We start from the raw sequence: 23,730 nt of genomic DNA on the forward strand, positions 1-23,730 counted from the left end.
AGTAAAATCATGATTTACAATGAGGACCCGAATATTGGTGTTGGCTGCAAAGTAGAGAGTTGGAACGATTAGTGGGGATGTGTTGTGGAAAATTGTGATTAAACATTGGATTCTCTTTCCTGAGAATATATTTGGTATCAATGGCCTATTTTCCCTGAAGGATATCATTTGCAAAGCATTTGATTTCACTCTTCAGGGTTTCTTTGTCTTCAAGAGAATTTAGAAATGATGGAAAAATGTTTATTTTCTTATAATATGGAATGATGGAATCTAATGTGATCCAGACATTACCTGGGATCTTGGCATCAGTAGTAATTAATATTTTGGTGTCTTTGAATTGCTATTGTGTTTCTTGTCTTAGTTCCAAGGTTAGGTGGCAAGTTCCTCTGGCTCTCAAGACAAGGGTTTTGAAATATGGAATGACCTATTTGATCTGAATCTGGTCGATTGATTTACATTTCAAGAACATTCCTGAAAAATTATCTTAGTACAAATGTATATGCATGTCTTCCTTGAAATAATGAACATAATGAACACTTAAGAGAACCCTTCCAATAGTTGAGCCAAGATGGTAAGACATAAATTAGCCCAGTAGTAAATCTACTATGAATATTTTTTTCTCCCATGTTAGCCTCTAGAGCGGTACACCAGAGCACAGGTCGACAAGGTAAATTCAGGTTACACTAGAGCACAGGCCGCCTCACCACACCTGATTAGTGTTGAAAAGCAGTTCACTTTCAAAACTGCATAGAGAACAGTGGCCTTGTAGCCATGAAAGAGGCAAATATCACTGTACAAAATTGAGGACAGATAACAGAGAGTAAATTTTTGCGTGGTTGCCATCATTTTTGTTAGACTTCATTGAAACATATATAGATATATATATGAGTTAGGTTACACCAAAGCAAAGGCCACCTCACCAATCCTAATCGTGTTACAGTAAAATTTGCATATAGAGTTGGAGAGAGAAAAGAGGCTTTATAGCAATCAAAGAGGAAGAGATCACTATAAAAAATTGAGGACAGAAAACAAAAAGTTAATTTCACAGGGTATTGTGTTGGTGAAGCGAGCGGGTTATAATTCCCTTGTTTATGGATCATAAATCAAGCCAAGATACAAGTAGATAGGGAAGTACATTCAGGTAAGTAGATGATCATTCAAGGGGCCCTTAGGGCAGATAAAGCTCCTTCCAAGTGTCTAAAATGATTTTTGTTTCCTACAGATTAGGCTCTTGGGGAGCACCAATAAGTGAAACTCCCTAAAGAGATTGGTTAATGTACGTAATCCAGATATAATGTTGATACAAGAGTCCACAATTAAGGCAGCTAAGGAAAAGGGATTAATGATGGCAGTGTTTCCTAGATGGAATTTTGAGGTAATCAGTGCAACTGGGAGATTCAAAGATTTGGTGTTGGGATGGTGTAAGATGTTTCAGTCCATAAGCATCTCCTTCCTACCCTTAGCGATATGTGTTGAGCCATATTCATCCAAGCTAGGAAAAAGCATTAATGTGATCGATATTCACAGTCCTTTCTTGATGAAGAAACAGTTTTGGGAGAAATGGTTTTATGAACCTATTGCAAGGAGAGATAATGCCATTATGGAAGGGGATATGAATTGAATTAAAAAACAAGGTGAACTATTCGTGGAATCTAAGAGAATGGATCCCATAGCTTATTACTTATTATATAAGATTGAGGAGTCAAGTCATTGTGATTTAGAACCACTTATCATAAATCCTACTTGGAGGAATAATCATATGGGAGTTGGGGACATCTCAAAAACACTTGATAGATTCCTTTTGGCTAAGAACAATTTAGCTAAAGCAGTAAGATCCAGTTCATGGGTCAGTGGAGGAGGATTATCTAACCATGTCCCAATTTTTCTTAGGATAGGGAGGGCAAAGGAAAATCCCTTGGGTCCCTTTAAGTTCAATTCATATTGGCTTAAGGATTCCAAATTTATAGATTTGGTTCAAAATGAATGGAAACACTTCAATGTTCACCTAGAGGATTCTGTAATGTTCCAGTTCAATAACAACCTGAGAAGGATTAAGAAGAAAACAATAAATTTAGAAAAAGTGAAGTATAATGATTCTCAAGAGAAAATTTGGAACTTTAAAGAGAAGATTTCAGACATCTGAAGATCTAATAAGAGTAGAATCTTCATGGAAGAAGAATTGGGAAATATTAAGAACCTGGAATCCATAAAGAAATAACTCTAGGAGCAAGAAGAAACTAGATGACACAAGAAGAGTCGAGCTATGTGGTTAACCCAATGTGATGAGAACACTCAGTTTTGTCACAACTATGCTAGAATGAGAAAGAATATCAACAAAATATGGAGCATATCAAATGGAGATGGTGAAAAGGTAAACAAGATTTGGGACATACCTGAGGTAGGCACATCTCACTTTCATAAGTTACTTAAGGAACCACCAAGAGCTAATATAACTGAAATTGTGAAGATTGTTTCCTTTTTCCTTAATTTCATAAACAATGAGTAAAATTTGGACCTTATGGCCGAGATTTCTCTAGGAGAACTTGAAGGAGTAATTGACTCTTTTTAGAAGGGTTATCAGGAACATTGGTATACCAATGTCCCCACCATCATGGACATTGGTACAGTGGGGGCCCTTGGTAAGAAATGGGAAGCATACATCCATGGGTTGGCCTCCAACTTTATTCATCTCAAGGATGTAGAAGATATTTTGGTCTGGTCAAAAAACCCTACTAGGTGCTTTTACACTGCAACACCATGATATGGTGCAATGTTCATTGATGGTCAAATCCAAGATATAAAAATGGTGGTGTATCAAGCTATAGTGAAAGAAAGCCCCACTTAAAACAATGCTCGTTTAGGCTCTTCTTGTGAATGGCTTTGAACAACAAAGTTCCAACAGAGGATGCCATGTTTAAGTGATCCTTTGAGGGCCCAACTATGTGTCCCATGTGAAGGTGTGCTTCAGAATCCATTTACCATATGCTGGTGGGATGTTGTTTCAAATTAGAGGTGTGAGAAATAGCTAAAAATTTAACTGGAAGGGTTGGTCAATGGGCTAACAACTCCTAGGGAGCCCTAAAGACATAGTGGGAAGATAACAGGATTTTGAAATGAAGCATTACAATTAATTGTGCATAGGGCATTTGGTTGTCCAAAAATGTAATGATATTTGATGATGTGAGCAAAATTCCTTTACATATTTTTCAAAATCTAATATGCATATGATGGCCTTAAGAAAGAACATATGATCAAGACCCCAAGACAGGAATGAAAAATGCATATTGACAAAAGGCATCCATGGTGCTTCTTCGATGGTGTAGAATTGAGGTTTGTGTGATGCCAAGGGATTTTTATACATGTCAAAGAGCCATTACATCACCTTCTCTTGTGAGCTAAGACTAGGGAGAAACAATATATATGAGTGCAAATCATTCACTTTCAGCAATTCCTCCATCATACTCACAAGATCTGGGACCGAGATAGGTGACATGTTCCCTGAGTTGTAAATCTTGAGTTGGGAAGGGCCTTTCTTCTTTCCTCCACTTCATGTACTCTTGTCTATAGTGTTAAGAGCACCACACAATCGTTGAAAATTTCATCAATTTATGTGAAGTCCCTTGCCACGTCAACTTGGTTTGGACCTTGGAATATTGCAATAGTCTTTCCTTGAAGTATATCCTTTTTGAAAAAGAAGTATTCTATATCAGGCCTTCCCCAATGTCTAGAAACAATGAAGAACCTGAGACATGTGATGGAAAGCCCATAGATGCGATTATAAATGTGAGCAATCACTTCCCCTACCTTCTTTGAAGTTGCATAGAGACTAGCAGGCTGATCTGTTCCATGTTGTTCAGAAAAAGGGCTCTCATTATTCAAACCATATACCAAGCTTGAAGAGCCCAGACAATAGCAAGTTGTGGGTTTGTAGACTTGCAGATCTCAAACATATTAACCACTCACATAATCTTATTGTGGTAATATGAGTTGGGATTCTCCATGGCATACATAACCCTAGCCTGTGCAGTCAATTGCTCTACATGAGAAAAGTTCACCACATCAAAAAGTTTCTTTAACAAATACCTATCATGATCCCAATATAGGTAATGATTTTGATGATATGTAGATATTTTTTGTGGTATGTTTCTTTTGGATGCTAGAGGCCATCTAGGGCCTATTTGTTGATGTATTTTCGGTTCAGAGATGGATTGCACTCAGTGCTATTTTGGTTATGTGCATCCTTACATGCTATATAAATGAGAACTTTAGCTTTTTTGTGTATAAATGGTTTGGATTCATATGGATGCACATGAATATATATATATTTTCTTTAAATTTTGAATATTTTAGGTGTTTTTGGTTGATTTGTTTTTTGGTCCAGTTTTTTTACTAGTTCTGGTCCAATTCTGACCGATTCTGGGTTCTGATGGTTTTCCAGTGCGATCAATGATTTGGTTAAAAAAAATTGGTATCTACTATAGTTTATTTTTCTTAGTACTAATTACATTCCAGACTTGTGAATGATGAATTTAAATTTTAAATCAATTTACATTCTAAAATGATGAATGATAAATATAATTTTTAAATCAATGTAAATTATAGAATGATGAATGATGAATATGGATCAATGTATTTCATTATTGAATCTTGTGGTGTATGGATGAATGATGAGTATGAGTGATGTATGTACCAGTATGAACGATGAATATGGATCAGTGTATTTCATTATTTAATTCAATTATGTATGGATCAATATATTTATGCTTCATTATTGAATATCAATTTGAATTTTATATATATGTGTGTGTTACAAATAATTATATACCCTGACTTCTCCCATCCCCTAAATTTCCTTAAAATTTGAGGGTACTCCCACACGCCCCCATGTGCGTCTCCCCACACCCACATCCCCATCCCAGAGTCTTGGTGGAACATTGCTTTAGAACCTCTCTATTTTCTAATAGAAAAGAACAACAAAAACACATACTACTTTACATCTAAGAACTGAGCCAACATGAGGGCACATTAATATAATTATGTATTCAGTTATTTGGTCAACCAAAATAGATCTAAATTGGAAATGTTGGAAAAATTACCATATAAAGAGAGATCATTAGACTCTATGAGACATGCAGTAAGGAGGTACAATAAAAATTCTGTATATTATCGAGAGATGTTTACTCGATATCTTGATGGATTAAGGTTGTTATGCAACCCCTATAACACTTTGAAGCAATTCTTTAGTATTATTCTGTATTTTCTAAGTATTCAATATATTTAGGATAACTTGGAACCCTACAAGGTTTGGCTTCTAACCAGGAGAATGGCCATAGCACACAATTGGTAGAGAAATTAGATGGCCTATGGGTAATGGCATATAGAAGGATTACCCATAGCATCATAAAAATTGTATGCAAATCAATCTAGGTTTCATCATCAATGTCCCCCATTGTGACTGGAGCCGTGTATATTTAGAAGAATGTCCCCAACAAGGGTCACTTGGGTTGCATATCAATTGGTTATGATACTCAAATCTGAAATACATAGGAAAATCTAAGGAAACACATTATAGTTGTAAGTATTGTCACTCCCTATACCTATTAAAGTCTCAAATCTGGCCAATAAAGTTGTGATTCAGTGTTGAGGGAAATGGCTTACCGAGCTGATCATCAGGGTTCCAATCCCCTTGAAGGGCCAATTCACTAGCGCAAGTGGTCCAGACCACATGTAATTTTTCTAATCTAGCTTGAGGAAACACCATTTTTCTCATCTAGGTTGTGGAAACATCATTTTCTGAGGTACATTGTATTTCATCTCAAAAAATATCATTCAAGTTCTCATCTAGGTTGTGGAAACATCATTTTCTGAGGTACATTGTATTTCATCTCAGAAAATATCATTCAAGTCCCCCAAAAGAATGCCCATGAAACACAACCGAGTTGTACAAAATCTGGTCAAGACCTCGAGAAATGCAAAATAGACAAATTCAAGTGCATTTCATGCTCAAACCCATGAAACAGAAGCTCAAATTTATGATTGAATTCAATCTTTAAAAACAATGATGGATATAGAATGACTAAATTAAGGTTTTGAGGCGCTTCAGGCTTACCAGAGAATACCAACATCTCAAGGGCCTTGACTAGTTGTCTCTGAGACCTAGTTGTCCTTGAGAATAAGAAGAAGAAGCAGGGGATGCACACTGATTCAGTTTGTTTTCTTCTCCTTCAACCTGAAGTGGTTGATCAATTTGACTCTCCATCATAGATATCCTTTTAGAAATCTGCAAGACATTGTCGATGCCCTACAAAGGCCCTTCATTGGGTATTAATAGTGATAATCACAAGAGAAATTGAAAGTGGTGTTGATACATGCAGTGAAATCCATGGTGGAAAATTGACGAAACCTTCTTTCTTCTTCTCGGTTATGTCTTCTGCTAGATCGCACCATCCTCTGCATCACTAGCGGCAACAAAACATAGCAAAGAAGAGGGAAAAAAGTATTTGAATGTTAGTCAATTGGATATTATCATTTTAATTAATTAGGTATAAGTATTTGGTAACTTGACATGGACATTGTGGCAAAGGATGTTATGTTTTGGTTAATATGGGTTTTTCACATGGTGGTAAGAATGTGGGTCATTATTGATGATATAAAAGTATGTGGAAATGAATTAGGTGTAAAATTTTGAAATGTATTTGATTATTAAAATTTAGATTTTGATTAACATTTGTATTTTTACTATAATATTATTTTGTTATTATTTATATTTTAAAATAATAGAAAATATTAATTTACTTTTAATTAAAATATTATTTTAATTATTTTAATTTTGAATTATGCTCATATTTTTCAACTTATTATGTAATAAGAATGTGAAAAATTAATATATATTAAATAAATATATAGTTAAAATTTGGAGAAAGTGATAAATTAAAGAATTGCATATTGATATAATTGAAAAGACATATTTGAGAATTTTGCCTCATATTAGTTGGCAAATGAGAATGTATAGATTTTTCTATATAATATAATTGGTCATTAAAAATTACTATTTTTTAAAAGAAAAAGAAAGATGAAAAGTCATATTTGAAATAATTTTGTGTTAAAGATATATAATATTAATATAACATGACTAAATTAAATATAAAAATAAAATAAAAATAAGGTGAGATTATTGTAATATGTTAATATTAGATTATGAGGTATAGAATAGTCACTAATAGAGTGTATTGTTAAGGTATTTCTTAAGTAAAGGTTATTAGTTCAAAATCTTGTGGGTCCAGCTTATTGACTTGAGAGACACTCTCCAGCACAGTTTGGTAGAGATGTTGTAATATGTTATAATGTTTAACATTTTGACTCAGTCAAAATAAATCAAAAGTTTTTCTTTTGGCGTTTCCACGTAGATATCAGTAGGGCAGAGCAAGATGCAACACTCCAAATGTGATGTTGTGAACATTCGATTTGAATGGAGCAATAAAATTGAAATGAAAATGTAAAGAAATATTTATAATAGAAAAAATATAAGATATAAAATAAGAACTAGTCTTCAAATAATGTTTAAAAATACAAATTGTTAGAGATAAATAATGCAAATTTGGTTCACCTATACACAATGTGAGAATGAAGAAGTATTTAAAGAAGTATAACCTTTCGGCCAATCTATAATAACCTTTGAATCCCCTATCACTTGAAAGTTTAGATTGTTGAAGTGACACAATTAAAATGACTAACATAAAGAATTGATTTGTATTATTGTAGCACTTATTAGGTAGTTGTATTTTTGTTCCTAGACTAAATTAGTCATTCGTGCATTAGTCATTTTTAGTTGTATTACTTATTAGCTAGTCGTATATTTTAACCCTAGACTAAATTAGTTATTTATGTTAGTCGTTTTTAGTTGGGTCACTTAGAATTGCTCATTTATGGTAGTATTTCACTTGGAAAAGTTGTGGTGACTAACATTTTTAGTCACCTAGTCACTAATTTCTCATTTTCTACTAGTGTTAAATCAGATGAAGAGGAAGATATCATGTTGCAAGTCTCAAATTTTGCAACTTCTGCCATGTGTGATGGTGACAGTAGCGAAAAAGTACCCATTACGAAAGAATCCTTGAAGAGACCTAGACCAATGTTTTTAAGAGATAGCGGGGGTCTGTGAACTAACAGAATGCTTCCAGTAGCCTATGAACTAGAGGCGAAGAAAGTGAGTTGATCAATAACTGTGATTCCACCTTTGTGAGGGAATGCAATCATACGAAAGTATGTCGAAACCATAGCAGCCATAGCATATACCCACAGTCTTCCTAGCAAAATGTTGTAGTCAAGGGGTTCATCAACGACCTCAACTTCAATAGTTACTATTTCCCCCCCTAGTTCAATTTGCAGATTACTCAAAGTTCCACAAGGTGTATATGTGCGACCGTCAAAAGATTTTAACGTTGTTGGTGAATGTGACAAAGGCGATGAGCCAAGTGTTTTCCATAAATTCATTGACATAATATAAGTAGATTCCCCCACGTCAATAATGGTTCAGTGAATAAGTTTATTCAGGGCATTTACTTGAATCAGGAATGCTAATTTTGCTGGTAACTATGGCATATAACCCACATGGTTGAAAAGTGCTCATCGTTATAGACTAAACATGGGTAACGAGGTTTCCTAGCCGTAGGAGAGGAATCAGATGATTTCTCTTAAGGGGGATTATTTTGTTTCTTCTTGTTTTTCCCCTTCTTCTTGCTTCCTGGTTTCTTTTCATTCTTTCCTATTTCAAATGAGACAACATTTATTTTGGAAGCAAGAGTGTTATCAGATGCATTTGAATTTTGATTGAAAATGGCAAGTGTTTGACCAGATGGTCTACCTGTCATTTTTGTTCTCGAAGAACCAATGACACCGTCACTGACATGAGTGTCCTTACTCGATGGTGGTGGAGGAACAATATAAGCTAGTTTGGGTGCATTCGTGATCTTGTCATAGAGCATGCCAGACTGTGTATAAATCAAGTCCAAATATTGGGCATGAGCAATTACTTGCTCTTCAGTAACAACTCTACCTTTCACCACATCCTTGGGGATAGATGGAAACAAGGATTTTATAAACCACTCAGCTAAAAGTTCATCAGGAACATAAGTTTTAACCATTCAACGACGACAACGCCACTCATGAATATGATCAAAGATATGAGTATAAGTAGCTTGTTTAAAGTTGGTCAATAGTTCTGTTCCAGTTTCATATCGTATGGGTAACTGGAAGTGGGTTAAAAAAATGGTAGCTAAGGATGTAAAGTTATCAAAAGAAGCTCGTGGTAACTCAATGTACCACTTTGCAGCCGGACCAGTAAGTGTTCTCTGGAAAAGATGTAGTCTAACCGAATCATCATTCAGGGAGTTTGATGAACACCATAAATGAAAAGTCATGACATGGTTGGTCAAGTCTTCTCCAGGGTTTCCATTAAATTTCAGAATATCGGAAGGTAATTTATGGGGAATCACTGGCCACCAAGGTGCATAAAGAATTGGGTCACTCGTAAGCCGATTTAGAAATGGTAATTCAAGTGTTGCAAAAAAAGGCAACTGTCTATTGAGGTCATGTTGAGCATAACTAGGGTAAGATGGAATTGCCTAGGCAATAGGACTTCGCATACCAACATAAGGCATCTGTTGCTGGTAGCCTTGATACGGGTAAGTTTGTTGAGAAAATCCAATATAAGGTGGTTGTTAAACACCAGGATAAATTTTCTATTGTCCAAACACAACATAGGCTTGTTGACCAGGACCTGGGTAAACTTGTTGTTGACAAAACCCAGCATAGGTTTTTTGACCAAGTCCAGGATAAGTTTGGTATTGCTGGAATTGTTGTTATTAACACTATGGTTGCCATGGTTGTTGATTTAACTGTTGTTTCCCACCAATGTAAGCTTGACGAGGTTGTGAATACACTAAAACAATGTAAGTCAGAGTCATTCCAGTAAAAGGTAAATTGGCATGAGGTTGTTGAACTCCGGGCACAAACGATTGTTGTAAAACTGCTTGAGAAGGTTGAATCTGTAAACCTAAAACTTGGGGGTCTGAGGTTGAATGACCAGCTTGCAAAGGTTGAGATACAACTAACTGAGCTTGCAACTGCGGTAAAGTTGTAACAACAAGTGTAGTAGGTATGGATGAGACAGATTGCATAGGTTGTGATGGATACACAAGCCTTGGTTGAACGAGCATTGTTGGCTTCCACTGACAAACAGTCATTCCAGGCTGACCTAAAGATGATGGCATACCGCCATATGGTTTCCCCCCAGAAAATGGAGGATAAGGAGATTATGCATATTGCTCTCTCTATGGGGGTAATCCAGTGTAAAGCGAATACATTGGACAATAACCAGATGAACCAACTTGATATTGACTTGATGAGTCAAGTTGTGCAGTATCCGTTAATGAAGAACCATATAAAATTCCTGTAGAGGACATGGGTGAAGACCAAGGGCTATAAGCAACACCTGAGTGGGTTCCAGATAAATATTTGTAACCTGGTGGGACAGACGGAGCACCATACAAATTTGACTCAGGTGTCATGGTAAACATCGAAGAGGTAGCGACAGAAGATTCTGCCACAACTGTAACAGATGGTACAGTCTAGGATGTTGACTATGCCATAGTCAAATATCCTAATAAATTTCCTAACGAATCAATGGGAGTCTGAAAGTAATCAGGATCAAAAGAGTAGTAAAATGAGGAGTATGAGGATAAAGATAAGGTCGAGGTCCAAATTGAACTGGAGTTCCGGGTGTTTCTTCCTCAGGTTCCTCTTCAATCGAAATCAAACTATCTGGAAGGATTTCACTGTCAGGTCTGTAATATATTTCCAGTATTTGTTCTTGAGGTAAAGGGGATGTCTCGACAGTTACAGATGTCTGAGGATGATCCATCGTCGTCCGGTATGGTAACAACTTCTGATTTTTCAACTTCAAGATCCAAGTGTTTTAGTAAAATAACAACAGGTTCAGGTTGGGCTTCTTGAACAACTTCTGGTTCAAAAGTAACTTCTGATTGAATGGTGATATGTTCAGGATCAACTTCTGGTTGAACAGATTTAGGTTCAGAAGTAATTTCTTGTTGAAAAACTTTGGGTTGATAATCAAGTTCTTGTTGGACAACTTGGGTTACTATTTCACTAGGTTCACTTCTAGTGTCGTCAGGTAATTATGGAGATTCCACTTCAGTAACAGATGTACCAGTAATTGTAAGAGTAACTGGGGTCACAATACTTACCGGTATAGGTGTTTCTGTTAATTCAGATGAAGAACCAAAAGTTTGTGATTTACTGGACTAAGTCAAACGAGACCGCTTTTTCCGGCTAAGTGTAGCTTCAGGCAGTAAAGGCAGTTTACTCACTGTCCTCTACAAACGATGGGGTAAGGGTTGATGTTCCTCCATGATTTCTGATTAATTTTATTACAAAAAATAAATAAACAAAAATGGGTAAGCTAGGCAAAAGGATCACCAAGCAACTGTGAACTACATAATACCTCCCGACGAATTGAGAAGTATGGGTAGACAATCTCCCTGAATGTTGTGTTCAGTGTATCACAGTGTACAAGGTGATTGACTCGGTTACCTAAGGATGGATAGAAACCTAATGTAGTCCTCCCATATATACCCGAAAGTATGTGGAGGCCCAATCCATGTTAGTGTTTTCCAATGCGACACCGCACAGTGAGAGCATTCCTTTATACTTTACATACTGTAAAACCGCCTTATATACCTGAAGGTACGTGGACGAGCTACGATATAATCACGTACGTGGAATGAGGTATCACACATTGAATGTATCACAGACAAGTTAGCTACATATGCTATGTTTTATGACACTGAAACACGTCTCTAGCCTAGAACCTCTAAATGTTTTGTGTTAGGTGATAGTGCTCCATTAGGTTAATTGAGATTAATTTTAAGTTGATCTTGCCTAATAATTTTCCTTTCAAGTTCACCACGTGATGTTTTTCTGAAATTCCTAGAATGCAACTAATATGATAAACATTCTTTTAATTCAATTTGAACAATCAAAACCTTAGCTAATAGGGATAGGACAATCAGACTCTTTTAATCAAAGAGCATCGAGCACAAATAATGCAATTTCCCTAAATTATTCCTACAAGCACACACAAACCTTTCAATGCACGATGTAAGTTTTTATTTTCAATTCCCTTAATGTTGAGATGAACAAAAGGAAACTAATGCACATACAATCAATCAATCTTTTTATAAGAATGAAGACTTTACGACAGTTCCTTTTCGAAAGAAATGAAGACTTTACCACACTTTATTTTCAGCAAAGATTAATCGACTATAAGCTAACTTTGACAATCAATTGATAATGATAAAGAAATCATTTAAGAAACACTAAACGATCAAGGAAAAAGTAGGGCTAGGAAGAGAAATACAAATTGATTTAAGAGACACAACAATCATTGATCTTTCAGTGAGAAAAAATAGAAGGAAATTTGGAAAAGCCAAACCAAAGGTAGTATTTTCTCCCTAAGGAGGATCAGTGCAGCCCTGAATGGGAGACAATGCGCTTCAAAGCACTGTCATCAAACCAAGGGTGCTCTGTAGCGCATTGTGCCCAGACCAAGCCTGAGCTGGTGCCAGAGAGGCCATTCAAGGGACATTCAATCACAATTTTTTACTAAAAAACACTTCAAAAATGATGAAATAAGATCAATGGAGGCAAGTAAAGTCTAATAGGGTGCACTAGGATGAAGATAAACTACTCAGAATGATGATTTTTCACTAGTGGATGCGCCAATTTGTTATGTGGAATTTTGCATCTACAGATAAACACAACTTCCCTAAGTGGGTAGCTACACTTAGAACAACACAATTAAAGAGTTTAACATTTCCTATAGAAGATAAATAAGTCAGGGGACCTACTTGTTATCTTTCACTTCCCTTTGTCTCCTTTTAATATCTCTCGTCGCTCCTTCTCGAACTGAACCCGCTCAATTAGTACTTGCAATCATAAACAAAGGAAAAAAACCAATCAAAGCAAGAGATCTATCTACTATAAGCAATTAGTACTTGCAATCATAAACAAAGGACAAAAACCAATCAAAGCAAGAGATCTATCTACTATAAGAAAATGGAATCGAAAGCATGTACGCATATAATCATCATCCATAAAGACAAGAATATGGGAAAAGGTGTAAACAACTTTTTTAAGTAGAAGGAATAGTTACAACCAAAGAAGTCTGATCCCATGTCACTCATCCAGCTTGAGTTCCATCCTTCATCACACCAAAACCACAACACTCCGGTAGCATAACAATACTTACTTATGATCTCAAACCTAAAACCAACAGTATCTCCCTACAATTCTTCAAAATCCAACCCCTCATCACTATGATGAGTGCTCAATTTATAGAGAAATAGAGATGGTTTTGTCATAAATTGGGTATTGAATGGCTTTCCAATTTGGGAGTTAGTTTCCATGGAGGAAGTGATGAGAGGATAGGAGGTTATTTGATTCATTCCCTATCCAATTTCGAGATCATAGGAGAGGATAAGAGGTGGGAATCTTCTAGAATGGTCTAGAATGTAGGAATATTCCAAGAACCCAATGAAGATTTCGCTCAATCTCGCTCAACGCAGGTCAAAGTGGGCCTAGGTGCTCTGCAGAGCAGGCTTGAATGGGCCTAAGTGCTATTCAGTGCATTTACCCTTGACCAAGGTTGTGATGGTCCCTCAAGGAGTCATTTCAGGGTGTCTTCAGGCCAGGAAACTCTCAAGAATGATGGCATTCAATCTGATGACTTGTCTAGGGCATGTAGCAACTGAATTAGGGTTTGATGAGCCCTAATAGTACTAATCTTAATGTTGGGAGTGATGTGCCCAAATAGAACTATAACAATGCTCCAATTATTAAGGTATTTATATATCTAAACATAAAATTTCTAGTCGACGATGGAATCAATTCGTGAGAATTATGTTGTTCGCATCTATTTTATTGATAAAAATGCTCCAATGGTTTCAACATTAATTTTGAATATGATTGAGAAGACTCCTTATTGAGTACCTGTTAGAGTATGCTACACTGCATTCGCAAGATATTGATTCACAATCCCTCTTTTTAAGCCATTTTGTTTTCATATTTCTCTACCTTATAATGTCTTGTATTTTAGGTATGCACTGCATGCTACTAATTCCTAGGGTCATAACCTTTCCTATATGGTTACATGTATATTTTTTCTTGTCCATGTGAATCTCAAGAATATAGTTGCATAACTCAGTTTGGAGATGATTTTTACATAAAAGTTCTCTTTATTCTCGATTCAAAATTTAAGTTCTTGTGTTCTTATATTATTTCCTACACACACACATGGTTATGCTATTTCCATAGTATCCAAATTTATGCTGGACAATTATACATATACTTTCTTCTAGACCACACTTCATATGGAACAATTCGTTATAAGTTTTTTTTTTTTAACCACTTTACTGAAGCTATATACCTTATAAAACTTACCCAAGCATTTTTTTTTAGTGAGGTGGTCTACTAGGTTTCCCTTCCACTGTATCACTTTCTTGAATAGAACAATAGTACACATTATGATTATATGCAATTCTGCATCTTTCTTTCATACCATTCTAAAAGTGTACTTAGTTATTTGGATTTTTTTCAACATCCCTTTATAGTTATGTTCTTAATTTTATCCTTAACTTTTCAGTTGATAAACACATTTTACAACTTATTGATCTTATTACTTCATGTAGTATGTAACAATTGATTTTTAAATGTTTATTCTATTCTTACTCTTGTGATAAAGACTCTTCCTTTCTGTACTCTATATTTTAAGGTTCACTGCCAAGTAAAGAATGAAAAAGTTGATATGTATGCATGCCATATTATATTTAATAGCTACCTATTCTACACAGGTTCAACATCTCATCCAAGATTCTTGGTTACCAAGCCTATGTCACAACTTACATCAAATACCATCTCTAACATCCATGTATGACCTTTTAATACCTTTACATACGTTTCTTAACAACAATTCGATGCTATAAAAATAAATTCACACCTATGTTTTTGTTCAGGGAAATTTATACCACACATCATTTTAGGTGTAGTACTTACTCCAATTATTATTTTGCTTCTTCCCTCATCTCTCTCTATCGAAAACAATCCACTATTAACATTATTTCTTTGTATAGGTCTTGGATTTAACATATACTAGCTCATATTTGACTCCCTTGATTGTAAGGCATACAACCCTTATATAATGATAATAACTTGTTAAATCCCATAGCCTATTTTGTATAACAAAGTAGTCAGAGAACAAATTCTCATTGCATGTATCTTCCCTTTACATTGGGTGGAGTAATATATTACAATGAAAATTTGTGTATAATAGTAGGCCTTAAAATATTTCAAACTTATATAAAAATGGATACTTCCTTTTGTAACAAATTGATTCTATACCCATTTTTCCCCTTAATATTTGTTGGGTAGTGTTGCTTTTCCCTTTCGTGATATTGCATCTATAATGGTCACTTCTATCATTTAGTGCTCTGATTGCCAAATTATATTACCTTCCTCGAACTTTCTACAACAACCTTTATTCGATTGTTCTTTATACTATCATTACATTAGAACGAGGACGGATAGAATTTATTCTATTACTATATACTTTACCCAACTCAACTACAAGCTCATGATGCCTTAAAGGGGTTGTCTCTCTTCTATAGTAGGTTTTCACATGGAGTAACGTTGTTGTTGCATTATTGAGTTTGTAGTACTTGACACTAAAGATAAGTGCATAATCTTTAGACAATTTTAGTACGATCCTTACGTATCTCATATATTATATAATGGTATTGCCTTGTATTTAGATTGGAAAATGTGTATATACCAATACTTTGTTTTCCTATTTCCTTGGTATAATTTCTACACTAAAATTAGAGACATTGCTCCTTTTTAGCATAGTTATCACTATCTCATGCCTTATATCCTCGTCTCATCCCATTTCCATGCGTATATTTAATTGAGCAGTGCATCTCACCCCTCTAAGTGTATTCTAAAATATAAATACTTAAACTTTAATATGATTTGGTTATATAGTCAAACCTGATATTTCCCTAATAATATAGCTCTCATGATCTAGCTGTAGCGATAAAAAATATCAAATTATTGATCTCTCTTCTTCTACCTCTTCAAGAATTATTTTACTACTGTGTAGTTCTAGTTTTGAAGTCTTTTACTCTTTCCTACAGTTATATTATAGAAGGTGACACTTCATCTTCTATTCGTGCCTAGGTCTGATATAACAATTGTTAATTCCTATCGTACAACTATGTGTTGGCCCATAGGCCTTAGATTTGAACCTACAACTCTGATACCATCTCTAACAACCCTCCTCATACTTACCATTATTTGTTTTTCCTTTTTTTTTAGCTATTCTTTTTCTTTATGTATGTTGAGCTCTACCATTACAATGAAGCTCTTATGATAGCAATCTACATTTTCACCAAGAATTTGGATTATAAGATTTTTTTTTCCAATTCCAATTCTAATTCATTCATGAGATGTAATATAAATATTCGTTATAGCTACATTAACCATTTACATTAATGATAAACACTAATGTGAATCACGAACTTATGTTAACTCTTTCTCCCATTACCTTCTCACTTGAAATGAAATATAGGATTACCTTCTCATTTGAAATCAAATATAGGATTAACCTTCCAATAGGGTTCCATCCAACGAACCATACATAAGAATTCAAATTTCATAAATTTGGTATATAAATTCTCTTATATAAAATATTAGTTTATTATTTATTTTTATATGGGAGGCAACATATATATCTATGTTTGATGGATTTTTTTTGTATTTTTCCCATGAATACAAAGTTATTCATTTGATTTTTTTGTTGGAATAGCTTTGTTTCTCTATATTATGGCACATAGAATGGAAATATCTATCTCTAAGAGAGGTCAAACCATTTTCCATATCGTTACATGCTTTGTTCCTCTTTTATATATTGGACGAGGTATGATAATATTTTTCCATTCTGATGTGGCATTTCGTATTGCCAACTGTCGCATATTTACTTCTCACCTGAATTGTTTTTCATCTACCAGTGATGTCATTTCACATCTATTCATGTGTTATTCATATTGTCAAAAGGAAACCATCACCGTCAGTCCCAATTTTCCTTTAGATAACCAATGATGCCTCAAGCTAGGGTTTTCATTTGGAAAATAAAATTCCCTTTGCGTTGCTCACCCATTCACACTTTGGTCATGCAAGGGTTTTTTTTTTTATCTATTTCTTCCATCTTTCCTACATGCATAGAACCAAGGCTACGCCAGGTTTGTCCCGCTCCATACCTTTTTATTTTCTCTAGTTATCTACGGAGAGACTTCGCATCAAAGTTTGTCGTTGGTTTTCCTGCTTTATATATATATTTATTTATTGTTCCCCCTCCTCACAATCTAATGAGCAGTGAAAGTCTCATATTGTTTCCGCTCACCATATTGTTTCCGCTCACCATAATCAGAAATAGAAGAAGTCTCACCCTCTCTATGTGGTGAGTCACAAGGAGATAAAATGTGAACAGAATTGAAAAGAAAGAGATGTAGCCCTCAGGTGAGGCCTGCACCTGGAGACTACACTCATCAAACTTGAGAGATCACTCTTGTCCACTCTATTCACAATCAATCAAAGATTACATCAATAAATACAATACTAGGAAATAGGAAGTTGCACCCAAACCCCATAATTATAGGAACTAATCCTAAACTAGGGAGAAAGTTACAACAACGTAACTATTTTCTCCATTAATAACAAAATAATATTAATTATTCTCAACTCCCCCCCTTAATGGAGAAAGGGTTCTCCTGAACCCCTAGCATCTTTCTAAACAATTCAAATTTCACTCGTGCAAGAGGCTTTGTAAAAATATCAGCCACATTGTCACAAGTTTTACAATATTCGACAGCAATTTATTTTGACTGTATTTTTTCTCTAACAAAGTGAAACTGGGTGTCTATGTGTTTGGTTTTTTTATGAAACAATGGATTGTATGCTAATTTGATAGCGCTCTGGTTGTCGCTTTTGATAGAAGTGGGTTGCTTATGTTCTTTTCCTGCATCGTTAAGAAGTCTCCTCAACCAGATTGCTTCACATGTTGCTGCACACAATGCTTGATATTCAGCTTCACATGACGACAAAGCTACAATACTTTGTTTCTTGCTGCTCCATGCAATTACCCTGGAACCTATGTTAAATGCATAACCTGTGATGGACCTCTGATCATCCAGGTTACCTGCCCAGTCTGAGTCTGAAAAACTTGCTAGAGTAACATCAGATACATCAGTGTATAAAATACCAAAATGAACAGTACCACAAAGATACCTCAACACACTTTTTGCTGTTGTCCAGTGACTTTCACGCGGTTTTGACATGAATTGGCTTAATACACTAACTGAGTATGCCAAGTCAGGTCTGGTTGATGTAATATATATAAGGCTGCCAACCAGCTGTCTGTACATTGTGGCATCTACCTCCTTAGTGCTATCGTCACTGCTCAATTTCAAATTCTGCTGCAAAGGTGTTGTTGCTGCTCTACACTGATCCATACCAAACTTTTCCAACAGATTTCTCGCATACTTCCCTTGAGTAAGGAAAGTTTTCCCAGTATCTCTGAATACTTCTAATCCCAGACAATAGTTAAGGTTTCCGAGATTTTTCATCTCAAAAACTTGTGCCATGAGCCTTTTGATTCCTCTAATTAAGTCATCTGCATTTCCTGTTAGAATGATATCATCCACATATAGAGAAATCAAAATAATCTGCCCCTGATCATTGTACTTGGTATACAAATTTGGATCATTTAAGCTTCTATGGAAACCATGCTCTATAAAGAAAGAATCAACTTTTTCATACCATGACCTGGGAGCTTGCTTTAAACCATATAAAGCCTTTTTCAATCTGCAAACAAGATGTTCCTGCCCTTGCTTTACATATCCTTCTGGCTGTACTAAGTAAATTTCTTCTTTTAAATCACCATTTAAAAATGCAGATTTAAAATCAAGCTGGTGTAATTCCCAATTACATTTAGTAGCTAAAGCAATAAGCATTCTAATTGTATTTAGCTTTGCTACAGGTGCAAAAGTATCATCAAAATCTATACCTTCCTGCTATGAATATCCTTTTGCAACCAGCCTAGCTTTTAACTTATCTATACTTCCGTCTGCATTCATTTTTGGTTTAAACAGCCACTTGCATCCTATGGGTGTTTTATTCTTAGGCAGCTCAACTAAATCCCAAGTATCATTTCTAAGAATTGATTCCATCTCTTCATTCATTGCAGCTCTCCATTCCTCAAATTGACTAGCTTTTTTATAATTAGAGGGCTCTATAATGTTCAAAAACTTTGACATCAACGCATAGTTTCTCAACTTCAATGGTAATTGAGTCTTCCTACCTGACCTTCTTGGTAGGGGACTTACCTCAAATTTGTTTTCTTCTGCAATAACTTGGCCTGCTCTTTCACCTTCTTGTTGTTCTTCTTCATTCTCTTCTTTCTGCTCCTGTTCCTGCTCCCTTTCATCCTCACTGCTTTCCTCCAACAGCAATGGAATGTGTCAATCATCTCCAACATCAGCTTTCCTATCCTGTACCTATTCATAAAAGACTACATCTCTACTTGCAAATATCTTACGAGACTCGGGATTGAACAGTTTGTATGCTTTAAACTCTGTGCCATAACCAACAAAGATGCATTTGACTGCCTTAGGGTCTAGTTTCTTTCTATCAGCTTTGGGTACATGTGCAAATGCCTTTGACCCAAAGACTCTTAAGTGGTTTACTGCTGGTTTAAATCCATATAAGGCTTCAAAAGGAGTTTTGAAACCAAGAAACCTAGTAGGACTTCTATTTTTCAAATATACAGCAGTATTTATCGCTTCTGCCCAAAAAGTATTAGATAGACCCTTACCTTGCAGCATGCTCCTTACGCACTCTACCAGGGTTCTGTTTTTACGCTCTGCAACTCCGTTTTGTTGTGGTGTGTGCGGCACTGTATACTGCTGAACAATCTCGTGAGATTTGCAGTATTTCATGAATTCCTTTGATTTGTATTCTCCTCCTTGATCAGATCGGAGAATTTTAATACTTTTTCCAAACTGTCTTTCCACCAGGGTTTTGAAATCTATAAAACATTGGAAAGTCTGACTTTTCTTGTTTAAAAAATAAACCCATGAATACCTAGTGCAGTCATTAGTAAACAACAAAAAATAGTATGCTCCCCCTAGCGACCTTGTCTGCATGGGACCACATACATCAGTGTGCACTAGTTCTAAGATTTCTGTTTGCCTCCTCCTATCATGCACAGGGAACTTTTCTCTGTGCATCTTTCCTAAGGCACAACCATCACAGTTTAACTGAATGTTACGAAAGATGGGGAGACCTTCGACCATACCTTTCTTCTGTAACAACATGAGATCCTGCAGATTCAGATGACCAAACCTCTGATGCCAGAGTTGTTCAACTGTCGACTCAGCTGCAACCATGGCTTGCTTTGATATACTTTTTGCATCCAATCTGTATAGGCTTCCAACTCACATGCCTGTTGCAACAATTTCATTCCTGCAATCCTTTATCACACAGTGAGTCTTGAAGAATTCGACATTCATATCTTGGTCAGCCATCATGGATACAGATATCAGGTTTTTCTTTATTCCAGGTACATATAAAACATTTGAAAGGTGACTAATTTTTCCATTTGGTAACTTAACTGAAATCACCCCATGACCTTTAATCTGATATCCATTATCATCCCCTAGATATATTTTTGATCCATTTATAATTTCTTCAAGACTGTCGAAAAATTCTTTATTACTTGTCATGTGAGAGGATGCTCCGGAATCGACATACCAGATGTCATCTTCATTTGATGCAGAAAGGGCACAGTTGACTGTGAACAGTCGAAATTCATGACTAAAGTCTTCTTCTTCAACAAAATATCCTCTGTGTTTTGGATTTACCTGTCTCCTCCTTGCCTCATCAGCCTGCTTCTTATAATAACAATCTCTCTGTATATGACCCTTCTTTCCACAATAAAAGCATTTATTTTCAGAATGATTTGCAAGCATACCTTTATGACAGTGATTTTTATGTGTTGTTCCTCCTTTCTGGACTGATTGCTGCTGTGACTGCTTCCCTTTGGATAGTCGTCGTTTTGCCACCAACGCAAGATCGTCACTTTGGGGGTTCAGATTCAGATTCTGCCGTCGCTCTTCCTCTTGTTGCAAGATCGCAGTGAGATCATCAAACATGGGTGTTTTCTCCCTTGCCGAGACTCCAGTGATGAAGGTTTGGAAATCATCACGCATCCCATTCATTGTAATTGCAACAAGATCTTCATCAGCCACCGCCACTCCAATGGCCACCAATCCGTCTTTAACATCCTTAATACGCGCGACAAATGCAGTAGCAGACTCCCTTTCATCCATCCTCATTGAAAATAGCTTGCTTTTCAGAGCCAAAACTCTGTTTGTATTCTGGGTTTCATACAGATTCTTGATTTTCGTCCAAATCTCTGCGGACGTTTTATAGTCTCTGATGTGTGCAATGACATTGTCTTTCACAGACATCTTTAACAGGACCTTGGCCTTGTTTTCTCGTTTTTCCCAGTCTTCCTTTTGCGTGCTCGCAGTCGGCTTCTGCTCATCGCCTGTCACTATAGTCCAAGCATTCGCACCTTCGAACAGGGTCTGGATCTTAAACTTCCAATTCGTGAAGTTAGACCCATTGAGTTTACCAGACTCGTTAAGGTAAGATTCCATCGTATTACTCATTGTGAATCTACTTAACAGCAACAAAAACAATACCTGTCAGATCGATCTATCACCTCTGCCACCGATCTGCAGTGTTTGGCACTCCCGCTCCAATGAGCAAATTCGGCGTTTCCAACACAGCCGAAACAATGATCTGATCACAATTGATCCGATCCACCTCTCCCGGATTGATCTGCCACTTCGCCGATCCTGCTCTCCCTACAGATCGCCAAACAAAGTCGAGGTTTCTCGCAGATCTCCTCTGGCACTTTCCCGATCTGTCTCTTCCAGACGGATCTACAACTCAGCCGATCTGCACCGCTTGCAAACCGTCACTGCACCACTGGCAAACCGCCAAACAAAGTTCAGTCTATTCGCAGATCCCTTGGCGCTACCCCGAGCGAAAAAACCGCGCTAATTCAAAATCGCTTAGAGTATTTTAATCGGCGCGACTTTCCCGATAAAATCCCGCGCTAATCGAGCTTTTTGGCGCTCTGGCGCAGTTTATCCCTCAAAATCCGCACTAATTCCTCTTCTGGCACGACTGTCAGCGCAAAATCTGCGCCAATCCGTGCAAAATCCGCGCCAAAATTTTCGAGTCCGAGCCAGGTGTTCTGCAATCCACCTGCTCAATCGAGCACAGAGCTCTCGTGTACACACAGCCACAAAGGCACTTCAAGCCACACAGGCTATTCCAACCACACAGGCAAGCTAGCTACTACAGGCACTTCAGCCTCACAGGTGACAAAAGATCAGTCTCACTCACTCTGAGCTCCGATACCAAGATAAAATGTGAACAAAATTGAAAAGAAAGAGATGTAGCTCTCAGGTGAGGCCTGCACCTGGAGACTACACTCATCAAACTTGAGAGATCACTCTCGTCCACTCTATTCACAACCAATCAAAGATTACATCAATAAATACAATACTAGGAAATAGGAAGTTGCACCCAAACCCCATAATTATAAGAACTAATCCTAAACTAGGGAGAAAGTTACAACAACGTAACTATTTTCTCCATTAATAACAAAAAAATATTAATTATTCTCAACTCAAGGTTCCCAATATTCCATATTATTTTGAAGATATGATGCATCCCTTCTTGTTGAAATTTGACAAAAAACAGTTCCCAATATTCTTATTTATTTTGAAGATATGATGCAACCCTTCTGGTTGAAATTTGAAAAAAAGATATATATATATATATATATAAATAATTGAATTATAATCATGTGTAACTATTCATTTATAATAATTTTTGCGAAATTAATAATAATTAAAAAGATACCATCCAATAAAAATAGTTAAACTTCACATATATAAATACTATAAATTCCATCACATTAGTAGTAATTAAAGAGAATTCATCAAATAAAATAACAAAACTATATCTTTATGAATATCGTTCCTAATCCCACATGTAGAAATACTAGTCCATCAGAGTCGGAATTCATTTTCAGTAAAGAAACCATTATGCTTCCAACGCAAAACGGAAGCCTCCAATAAAGAGTTAAGGTTTTGTTGCATAGGTTGAGGAGATATCTTACGGACAACATCAAAGCTTCAATGCTAGAGAATGTCAACACTAACTAAATAACGGACCATGTGCCCATAAAATTCAACCATCATATCATCAGGTTTGTAAAATTGTATTGATTTGTTGGAAGACAAATTTGAACAATATCCATTTGTCTACATGCTTCTTCCATGGATTTTCAATCCAAAGATGTATCAACATACAAAATCCACCATACACTTGCACTGCATCAGAAAATTCACTTGCACATCCCCTTCAACATTTAATAATCAAATTTTTTATACTGAGTTTTATCGCTCGAGAACCAACCAATGATGGTAGATGATTTGCTTGTTGACAAGTGGTGTAAGCAAT

General features: G+C 36.1%; 1 pseudogene; it reads right to left on the bottom strand.

The window, feature by feature from the left end:
• Nucleotides 1-3,373: 3,373 nt before the first annotated feature.
• The window catches only part of LOC149162165 (UDP-glucuronate 4-epimerase 2 pseudogene), a 30,079-nt pseudogene continuing 9,722 nt past the window's right edge, over nucleotides 3,374-23,730 (bottom strand).

Source organism: Pinus tabuliformis, chromosome 5_2 (genome assembly GCF_031772625.1).
Source record: "Pinus tabuliformis cultivar Carrire ecotype Pingquan chromosome 5_2, CPIR1, whole genome shotgun sequence".
NCBI lineage: Eukaryota > Viridiplantae > Streptophyta > Pinopsida > Pinales > Pinaceae > Pinus > Pinus tabuliformis.